We start from the raw sequence: 11,578 nt of genomic DNA, 5'->3' as shown, positions 1-11,578 counted from the left end.
TGGAATTCAAGAAAATATAAATGTAATCATTCAAGGACAGGAATATGTAACACAGCTAAACTGAATTCATAAAATAATGATCCAGGAGACCTGGAAAGTCTGTTGCTGAGATTTGTCACAAGAAGTCAGGAGCGCTTCATCTTTCCCCACAAGATATTCTCATATTCAGAGATGATAAATCCTCCTATTGAAAGTGTTATGCAACATTTTTTTGTATGAATATCTGAAAGCCCCAAATCCCCAAAACCACTTTGAGTCAAAAAGAGGAGGGTATGAAGCAGTTTCATGCAACACCAGGGATGCCGATTCCACATGACAGGTCATTTTAGATATAGAACAACTTCAATATGAATGATTTAGACATTTTTAAGGGCTGAATCTTCATAATTTGCCTTGCCGATATTAATCCTGTATGTATTTATGTGCACATACAGCATGTTCTAATTTGCAGATTCCAGCATGCATATATTTAATGTATGCAACCCTGATGCAATATAATTGGCAAACGTTTTTGCAGCAGGGCATTGAGCAGATCCCTACTGAGAAGCAGGACAACTTGCACATGAGCATTGTACATTGTCATTATTGCATTTCATCAAATTATGTTTTGCACTTTGACATCCTGGATCGATGGTTGTGATACCTCTGCCTGTTTTTTTTTTGTTTTTTGCTATTTTTTTCCCCAATATATTTTGCACATCTTCCTCCCTCTGCTGTCGTTGTTGTTGTCATACAGTATTTCAGAGAATTGTTTTCAGGCCTGAAGATGGAAATGAGCTCTGCCTCTTGCATATTTACAAAGGGATCATGCATATTATTCCTATATAAGCATAATATGCATGATCGCTTTAATAAACGAGCAATTGTAATTTAATCTATGGTTAATCCGATTCAGGGTCCCACAGGTTCTGGAGTCATTCCCCAGTGAACAGTGAGTGAAAGCCGGATACGACCTGAGAGGTCATCAGTCCATCACACACTCACACTCAAACTTGAAGATAAAAGTCTAAACTTTTGTCAAATTTGCATTTTCACTTGAAATGTCATGTAGCTGCACATGTGACCTGAGAGTCACTGTTCATCCATCAAATGTATGTTTTTGGACTGTGGGAGGAAACTGCAGGGCTCATGCACACATCAAAAGCCTGTCCTCGAACTGGGAACATTTTAATTATGAGGTGAGAATAAAAGTCTAACACTTTGAAAATGTCACACTTTTTTATAACATTTGCTGTTAAAAGAAAACTGAAAAGTGATCCATTGTATCCATGTATTGAAATTGGAGCCGAATGCAACTCATTCATCGTATAATCCTCTTTCAGACACTTGATTGAAATGATGGAGAAATACAATGCGCCTGTATTGATCGTCTCATGTAAAGCGAGGTCAAGGGAAATGGTGCGTGGTGGGAACCCATACGAGGTGGGCACGGTTCACCGCTCCCACAGTCATGCACACTTGGAGCACAAACGGCTTTGCGCTCGCTGACATTCTCAGTAATTTTTGGGACAGGTGTTCTCTTTCTTCTTCATGCTGCTTCACTGCAGCAGAAAATGAAAGAGCGGAGGGAAAAAAAAAATGTCTTCAGCAGATATGTCATGCTCAAGTAGCGCACACATAGGCTGTTCTCCGACGCGCTCCCAGTGCAGTCAGCATGATGCCGGAGGAAAACGCTGTGCGCTGGCTGCTCCGAGGGTTATTCACAGAATCAGACTGAACCTGCTCCTGCAAACACCAATCAGCTGATGACACTAACCATGATGTGACTTTGGCTTTCAGACCATTTCTGGCTGTGCAGCTTCCTATTACTGTCAGCACTGTCGATGGAAACTACTGCACAACAGAGACGGATCATTCTCCGATGGGTGTCCAGTAATTAGTGTGCATATGAAGCGCTTTCATCACACCGACAGGCGGAGGCTGGATTAGTCTTTAAGTGCAACGGATCTCAGTGGATTTGACTTCAGGCCTAAGGTGGCTGCACATGAGCCGACATATTTACATTCATAAATATAAGCATCAAATGAAGGAGAAAAAAAGAAAAGAGAGAGGCCTGTCGTTGCTACTTTATTCCACAGGGTGGAGCTCTTTTATCAATTTTGGATAAAAAGAAGATTATAGTTTGGAGTAGACTCGAGCATATTAATCTCAAACTGGGAAATTCTGGAATTACTTCTTCTTGAAAAATAAACCAGATAAATAACACTCCTGTAAAAAAAAAAAAAAAAATAGACAGATATACAGAATAAAGTAAATTCCACACTTATTCCAAGTTCAAATAAGACTTTAGGAGTGACAAAAATGAATAAATCTCATTGTCAGTGACAAAACATACCTTTTTTTTCCCGTTTATAGATGTAATGATAGGAATGCAAGCACAGCATTCACAATATGGATTCACGAAAAGCTTTAGAACTTCATGTTTTCGTGAAAAAAAAAGACAATGGAATGAATGTGCATGTGCAAAACATATCAAATGTGTGTGAGCCACCATGTCCAGACACTTTCTCTAGCATTCAATTAAAAGATTTAAAAGACCTTTAACTTGCAGCTGTCCACATGTATAAGGTTGAAAATACACAAGATCTGGTACTGAATCAAAATGTGGTGTGTGAAGTTAAAGTGCGGGTGCAGTGTGAGTTTAAAGTTTAATTGTGAGTTTCACTCTCACTTAATCATTATGCAGGGGAGATAAATTTTATCCCTCCCTGTGGTAAAAAAGGATTTAGCAGAAGGGAGGAGGTGCAGACCATTGTTGTGTCTACACATCCTCACAGATCTCACCTAGAGGATAAACAAGATAAAACACACTTGTTCCGATAATGTCATTATCCTCCCATATGAACACTCATCCCAGCTATTTTTCTCCTTTTTTACAAAACATTTTTTTTTATTTTAAAAACACAATTGTTTAGCTTTTACCAGATTCAGTCAAATGGTGAACTCCTATACATCACCCAACCCCAGAACAACCAGATACTCATTCATTTAAAGCATTTTTATCTCAATTTGGTAAATACAAAACTAAAATTGAAATACATGCCCCACAGTAGATAAAAGACAAATTGCAGCATGAGAAAAGAAATGTAATAGAAAGTGTTTGCATATCAGAAAATGAATGGGAAGAAGAAGAAAGTAGTGCATGTAGTCACTTATCAGTTAAATCAACAGTCATCAGCTGAAATAAAAACTTATATAGATGCAATGAAATGATCACCTATTCCGACTGATTGTTGATTATTTCACAATGTTGCTGCCCATCCACAGTAATGTCAGGTTTAGAACCAGACATTTCTCACCTGATTTATAGTACAAGTCAAATACAACTAAACAGCTGAACGATTATGACTTTTTTTCCACTTTTATAGTTTAAACCAGGGGTGTCAAAGACATTTTAGTTCAGGGGTCACAAGGGCCCACTTTCATATTAAGTAGGCCGGACCAATAAAATACTGCCATAATAACCTTTCAATTTAAAGTTTAAAGCCGTTGCGGCGCAAAGTATACATGATGAGAATGACAATATTTTCAGAAAAAGTAAACAATTATTGCAGAAAATTACCACAAAATTCAGCTTTGATCAAACATTCTGGTGCAAAATCCAGTGAAATGTTCAAAAAGCTTCTCTGACAGCTGTTGCTTTATTGGTGTTTTAACATGAAAGGTCATCTGTCATGTCTTAGCCTTTACGGTACTCCAATATCCCCCTAAACTCTTGGTCTGCCCTTTGACCCCGGCCTAAGAAGCCTCTGCACAGGTGAGACCGTTCATTGTGACTAAACCAGGCCGTGTTCGTCATCAGTCAGCGTGTCCCCTGATCAGAGGTGCCAGCTAATGAAAGATTCACTGAGCGGGTCTTTGTGGCGACGCTGTGACAACTCGCATCAAATATAAAACTGACGGATCAACTGGGGACAAATAAATCCATCTCGGCTGACAGGACTGTCACAGAGGAGAAAAATGTCCTGCTGTCGTTAAAGCTTGGACGTTCACGCCGGTCTGGAGGAGCGAGTGGCTCCCATCTCTGCATACCTTCAGAGCGGCTGACAGATCACCGCTCTGTGTGCGACTGTCTTGAGATACAGTTAATTAAACTTTGAAAAAACATTAGTCTCCTCACTCCATGCATATCCGTCTGCCAATCATCCGTCCCCTCTTTTTATCCCGCCGCATCGTTGCCATTCCTCGCACATTCTTCGTCACCATCTGTCAGAAACTGAATAATTGAGCATCATATCTCCCGCTGTTTAACATTTGCTTTACCTGAATACAGACAAAGTCCTGCCAGGGCTGTCCTTGTGTGTGTGTGTGTTTTTTTAGCTTGATCTATGATTTGATGGTAATTATCAACCACAACAAAAGGGAAAGTGCACCGGGGCTGGGAGTGAGTCAGATTTGGATTCTGTGGTGAACATTTTATTCCTCCCCTTTTGTTTCTGCTTCTTACTAAACCGCTGACGAACTTCGAAGGTCTGCAGTCAGGCGGAGGAACATGTGACTGACCGCAGAGAGGCTTTGATTTTAGCTTCTTCAGGATTTGTTGTGATTTGTCATTTTGTTCACATTAAAATGTTGAATGATTTATTCAAGTCGTTTCTGCAGAAGGACAGAAATAGCCTCAGACAGAGTGCACTTTCTCCCATAATTCAATTCAAACAAGGCAACTTCCTTATATTTTAGATCTGTTCAGCACAAACTAAAACATTTCACCTTGTTTTTTTTTTTCTTTTGGACCATTATCAACCTTATTTAACAAATTTCTTCACAGTAACAGACAGAAATTCGACCTGAGATATTGGCAAAGCTGCCATAAAGGCTTCAAAGCCAAAAAAATTTTTGTACATTCCACTATATTTTACCAGGTTTCCTTAAAATTGGCTTTATGTTGTGATAATAGTCATTTACATCATGTATATTGTGCACCACAACAAGGACAATCTTCAAACTTAAGATTTCAACGTTATTCCGGCACTAACCAGTATGGTCATTTTAACACCATTCGTTCTTAAAAAAAATCTAAACAGGAAACTTCATTTCTTCCAGGAACACCAAAATTTAAAACCAATCCAGTTTACTTTGGAATACAGTCTAGTGAAATCTACACATCTCTACTCGTGACAAAAAGACTTTCCTCATTGAAATTGGTATTTTAAATCAGTACTTTTGCATTTTCTCTGAATGAATAACCGACACTCGTCTTTTTCCAGTTTTTGAGAGATTTTCAATCTATATATATTGATATTTAAAATGCTTCCTTTATCACCATGCTCATGCACAGAGCTGCTTTAGCATGCGTCTGTGGATTATCAGTTATTTCTCCTTTCTGATGCTTTGGATCACTGCGCCTGTGACAATATCAACTGTGTGCCGATAACATTCCCATTACCTGGAAATGCTACAATAACACAGACAGGCCACATCTTTACATCAAGAAGTGTTATTAGTTTACCAGTGGTTTCCAAAAAAGACAAAAACAAGCAATTATTTATTGAAAAAAAAAAATAATTTGCTGACTCTGATTAATGCGCCCAAAGCATTGTTGTGCCGTCAGCGATTGCAGATAATGTTAGTATCATTATTTGATAATAATCAAATTATGATACTTTTAATCAAATTTGATAGTAATCAACTAATGATGCACACATTATTTCAATCCTTTTGACTTAATCAGTCATGATTAGCCTTGTGTTTTCATGGTATTGGCTGTTTCTTTTCCAGCTGTGAGTCAGAACTCATCATAACACCAACATACAAAACACATGGAAGAAAGTGACAAAGTTACACTACGGCAACACAATAGGCAAACTGTTTGCTTATTCCATGTGTGGAGCATGTATCGAGGACGGAGATTAATTGCGTTCTGGACTTTCACTTGTTGTCTGTGGCCTTGAGAAATAAGGAAAATGAAAGACGACTTCAGGTTTTTCAGCAAATGGCTGAAGGTTTGCAGTGATCATAATGAAGGAGACGTGGAGGTAAATGTGATCAACTCCAACAAGGTCTCATTAAAACTAGAGGCAACTTCTTTGATGTTTTCAGACTGAAATCAGTCAATATTCTACATAAAGGTAGTTTGTTTTGTGTGTTAGTGCGTATATTGTTAATTCATATGCCTTTCTAGATGCATTTTGCATGTTAATGTGCTTTTTATTAACACGAACACGTTGTGTTTTGATGCTCAGGTCGGATGTTGCATTGATTTACATTCATTTCCTGGAGATTTAATCTAAACCCATCTATAATTATGACAGAAATCATGTGCTGTAGGTCAAACCTCGGCTGGGAGCAGTCGGAGAGCATCAAGTAGGAAAACCTTCATGATCTGGGGGATGCCTTTTCCCAGAACAACATTCTGCTTTTAATTCCGGAACAAATCAGGATGAAAAAAACAAAACTAAAGCCAATTACGATAAAATGCACATTTTCAGGACTGAATTGGAAGAACTGACAATTATTCTTCAGTTGATATACCATTGTAATATAATATATTTCTTGGAGTATAAATCAAATTTGAGATTTGTTGAACTTATGTCGCAGTTTAACCAACATGTATAACGGAATATAAAAATAAATACCATTTGTGACTCCCAGTTGTCACTGTATGTTGCCATAAAACCATCAAAAAGCCTATAACATTACTGCATTTGAATAGCAGTGCAAGCTAAATATTACACAAAGAAAACACTACACAACAATTTAGAGTGAAAACTGAAAAATAATAGAAAAAGAGAGAAAGCTGTTAATGTGACTGAGAAACAAACCAGGCTAAGTGTTGGCTAAAAGCAAATTTATGTCCTAAAAATACAGGAAAAGAAGAACATAATGATTGACATCCCTGATTATTTAATACCCAGTGGCCACAGAAGAGACGCACAAGAAAATTAAGGAAATAAAAAAACAAAGGCGACGAACAGATCGAGAGCTTGCAGCTCTGAAAAAACACCTCTTCATGTCTGTGCCTCAGCGTTTAACTTCTTGTTCTCTCCGGCTCTGCGTTTAACTCCTGGACACACTCCCTCCTCGTCACCGTGATCCAACATGACACAAACAAGTCAGAATGACTGTTAAGGAGCGTCGGCCTCAGCGTGCAGCGCTGAGGGCGAGCGGCGGCAGGTTTTTCACAGCTGACCACTCCCAGCCACTCGCCGCTTTTCCTGCAGACTCAGAGGAAGGCACTTATTTCCGGAATAACCTGACAAAAATTTCAGCAGCTGCCCTGAGAGACATTTAATATCAGACATAAGTCTGGAAACACACACGGCTTGGCGTTAAAATCCTCACTGATCAGGCTTAATGGACAAATCTCCCCCGCGAACGCTTTGACACCAACCAAGCAGTCACAAATCATTTTTCTCAATATCTTGTCTTTTTTTTTTTTCTTTTTTTTTTCCCCGACAAGCTGTGGAATAAAGTGGATTTGTTTTTCTTTACTTTTGTGGATTTCAGGATGTATTTAGGCTAAACTGTGTCACATTGACCTATCTGCTAAAAAATGACAAACTATGTCAGCAGCCACAGGGTAAGGTGGTGTATTTTTAGCTGTTGTGACAGCTCGAAGGTAAAAATGAACACGGCTGTGTGGCGCTGAGCCCTTTCCCAGGTCTGTGCCGATTTTTTGTGTTTTCTCTGTCTCTAATCCAGAACGTTTGGAGTGAAAATGCATGATTTCTGCTTTTTCATTTCAGAAGTTTCACGTTTACACAGAAACATCCTGAAAACGCTGCAGTTTGTTGTTTGCTTTTTTTTTCATGAAACCACACAGACATGCACAATAGACCACATTAACACGTGCAGAAGGACTATTTGCCACGGTCGTGGTGCACACACACACACAGTAGCAGCGTTTTGAGCGTCTCCAAGGAGTCGGGTCCTTAGCGTTTTCGCTCATTTGCACGTCGAAGTTCGCCCTCGGGGGACATTTCCAAAAAAGGTTCTGAGCATCACTGCCTGGAAACAGACGCCCAAAATGCAAAGAAAGTTTAGCGTTTAAGAAATCGCCGTGTAAACAGCTCTAAATCGAGTGAGGCGTCGTTCTCTGTTCACCCTGTGATGAAGTGCGTTTTTACCCCACCTTACCTCTCTCTCAGCCGTCCCCGAGCAGGACGCAGCAGTATAGAAGACGAATGGGTGGACAGACCCGGTGACGCCTGCACGCCTCACTCTGTGGCACCCGCCTTAAATCTAAAATGCTTTTCAACCTCAGAGTTGATACTTCAAACCCCAACCAGACCTCTCAAAACACCAACAGTGATGCTAAAATATTAAAGAGAAGTGTAACTTTTAGTGGCTCAGGTGGAGGACCTGAGAGCGAGAGGGAGACTTCCAGACTGTGGCTTCACAGTTTTTAGTGTTGTGTAATAAACCACTCAGCCAATCGTTCGCCTGGGACGCACTGCCAAATGTTCAGGTCCACATAACATACAAAACCACTGCAACTTTCAGTGCAATTTATTCTAAATGTTTTGAAATATACATTATAGGGCATCGTGCATACATCAATATTCAATTTGATGCAACAAGGGCAGAATAAGGACAGGTCAGGTTGAAAACAAACAAGGCAAAAACAGCCAATAGTCTAAAATACTTGAAACTCCAGTCAGTAATGCGATAGTACACACACAGGATTACATTTCAAAATAAAAGTTCATCTTGCAGCTTTTCCTGCATTCACCTGCCATAAATAGGGACAATGCATGGCATAGATACACACAATGCCACACTCTGTAAATAGTAGTTGTTATGTCCTATTACAGTGTTAAAGTGATCGTGTTATTGTCTCATATGACATTATTGGTCATTATTTCTACAGGCTGGGTCCTACACCTCCCCTCCTGGAATTACACGAAAGCATTTTAATCAGGCAGGCAAATGGAAACAATAGTCGGGACTGAAAGCTGAAAGTTAACTTTGGATCTGAAAATAAAACAGTAAATCAACTGATTTGTACATCAATTAGTCAGGTTCTACCAACCATGTCAATGTCTGAGGGAGCCAGACTAATCAGCATTTGGTTTTGTGATGCTGCTGTGACTATAGATTTACATTATTACAGCACATTCACCAAAAAAGTGGGGTAAAATTCAAAGCGACATATTTTGTATGCATCTATTCCAGAAGTGTTGCTGTGAACTGTCACTATTCATAACAGGGGACACAGTAACGCACACATTTACACCCATGGGCAATTTGAGGTCCTCAATGAACATTTTCGATCAAATCTCCTTGGAATGAAAAGCCTCTGCACGCGCAGAACATGCGAACTCCACACAGACAGAGAACGTTCCGGGCAATACTCAGTCTGTCGTAGAGCAGACATCACTTCATAGCTCTCAATCCAGAGTTAAGTCAAAAAGACATCGTTGACGTTTTGTCTTTATCACAGCTCCCGTGTCCGTACTTGTCATGCAGAACCTGACTGCTGACCCACAGTTCAAATTCCGGCCACTGAACTTTAAACTGCTGCACGGTTCAGCTGCGTCTTCGGGGGCTTGTTTAAAAGTGATGAGCTGATGGTTTTTAACCCCACATACTTAATTCACAAAAGTGTCTGAATTTTGTATCAGAGGACAGAACTGCTGTGATCCCAAACACCTGACCCTGGGCTTTGTTTTTTTTTTTTTGCTCAAATGATTAAGAAAACTGTTCAAAAAAAAAAAAAAAAACAGCATTAATAAGAAAGTGCTTGTTTGAAAGCTGCACTGTTGTGCTTTGGATTTAAATGATAAACCCTTTGTTTTTCTTTTATAACAAGGACAATCCAAAACAACCAAGCTGAAGCTCGCTCTGCAGCAAAGCCACTTTCTTGTAACATTAGAGAAAACATATTGTTCACCAAGCATGTAACGTGATATCAGCGATGACATCAAGTCTGATACAAATCATCATTTTACATGGTTTTCCCATTAAGCCGGCTCAAAATAGGGTTTTTAACAAAGACGTGGACGTTGTTTCATTAGCTGCTGCTGCTGCTGCAGATAAAACTCGACAGCACTGCTTTGATGCTCAGAACCGACAGTTTACTTTTGTTTGTGGCCGTAAAAGAACAATTTGAGTTGACTCGATAAATGTGCCACTTTCATCACCGCAAATTGTGCCTAACTGCAAGGGTGCGATTTGCTGGAGGGGGATAAGAGGAATACGCAGCCCCCTCCTTCTTCTGCCGAATGATATTTACCGCAGGAGGGGATAAAATTGATCTCCCCTGCATAGTGATTAAAGTTACTTCACCAGGCAACCGGAACAAATGAACGTCTGTAAAATCTAAGCAAAGCAGAAAAAAGTCACCTCTCCTGTGACGAGATCGAGAGGGTTAGTTGAAGTTGTGTTTTTTCTTGTTTTTTTGGTTGTTTTTTGCATGTGTTGTTTTCTCATCTGACGCACCTTTAACATTTATCACTGATCTACTTATATGCTTTACAACGTATATTTTATAAGAAGGCTCGTTTTTTATTTGTCTTTCGTCAGATTCCTCCTCAACACCAAAGTCATCCCTCCTCCTGCTTTCATCACTTATCGCACCCCGATAACAGCCGTGATATCAGTAACTGAAGGGTGGGTGAGGGGAGACCAACTCAAGGACTGCAGATAGACAGTAGCTACCACAAAGTAATGGATTTTTTTTTTTTTTTATTAATTTTTTTTTTATTGTTTGCAATGGCAAACATTTAGATGAATAAATGGGCTGCACCCACGGTGCACAGGCTCATCCTGAAGTAAGTCATTTCCACTCCGCAGGCTCGTCAGTATGAAAAATAAATAAAAAAAATCATCTTAATTCAAGGCTGTTGCAGATATGCAGTTATGAAGGCATTAATTATGAAAATTGAACGCTTGGGTGTTAATAAAAACCACATATCGATGCAGTTAGCTGTGGATTGTGTAATATGCAAGAACACTGATACTGTTTTTTTTTTTTTTTTTTTGTCTTGGACAGAAATCCATCATAGACTGAGTCACACAGTGCTGCTTGGAGACAAAACCTTCATGGTGCTCCTGAATGTAAATGTAGCTGCCATGAATCAACAGTCCCATCCTTTTTTTTTTTTTTTTTTTTTTTCTTAAGTGGCCATAGTGGGCACAGTGCTCTTCAAAAGACGTATTACAAAAGCGGGTGAATTCGTTCTCCTTCATGTCCGGTCTGTTTTTATTGTTGACGTCATCCACATTTCTTCAGCAATACCTTTCATCTGCTTTTTATTTCTTACATGGGACATCAGTCATTTCTGTTAGATTAGCTTCGAGCTGGAAAAATGACCCATAAATTTCTTTTATGTTGTATTGGTGCGGAGTGCATCGTCTTTTCCAGCTGTCTAAATAATTCTTGTCCTCCGCTCTACAGTTTATGGCAGAGCAGCGGCGTGCCGGTATTGGCCGTCTTCAGCTCTGTGTACCGCGGTTTGTCTCACAGATTTAGTACTGAAGTTTGGTGAATTTTCTTATTGGGTTTTTTTTGGAGCAAAGTTACATGAAATGACACAAACTTGTGTTTGGTGGATTATGTCGTTGCTGTACGAATTCAATCTCATATAGGAATGCCGTGTTTATCTCCCCTTTGAATGGTGCCACATTTTTGCGAGCT

The sequence above is a fragment of the Salarias fasciatus genome, chromosome 1 (genome assembly GCF_902148845.1).
Source record: "Salarias fasciatus chromosome 1, fSalaFa1.1, whole genome shotgun sequence".
In the NCBI taxonomy this organism is placed as follows: Eukaryota; Metazoa; Chordata; class Actinopteri; order Blenniiformes; family Blenniidae; genus Salarias; species Salarias fasciatus.
Note: the sequence above shows the minus strand (reverse complement) of the source record.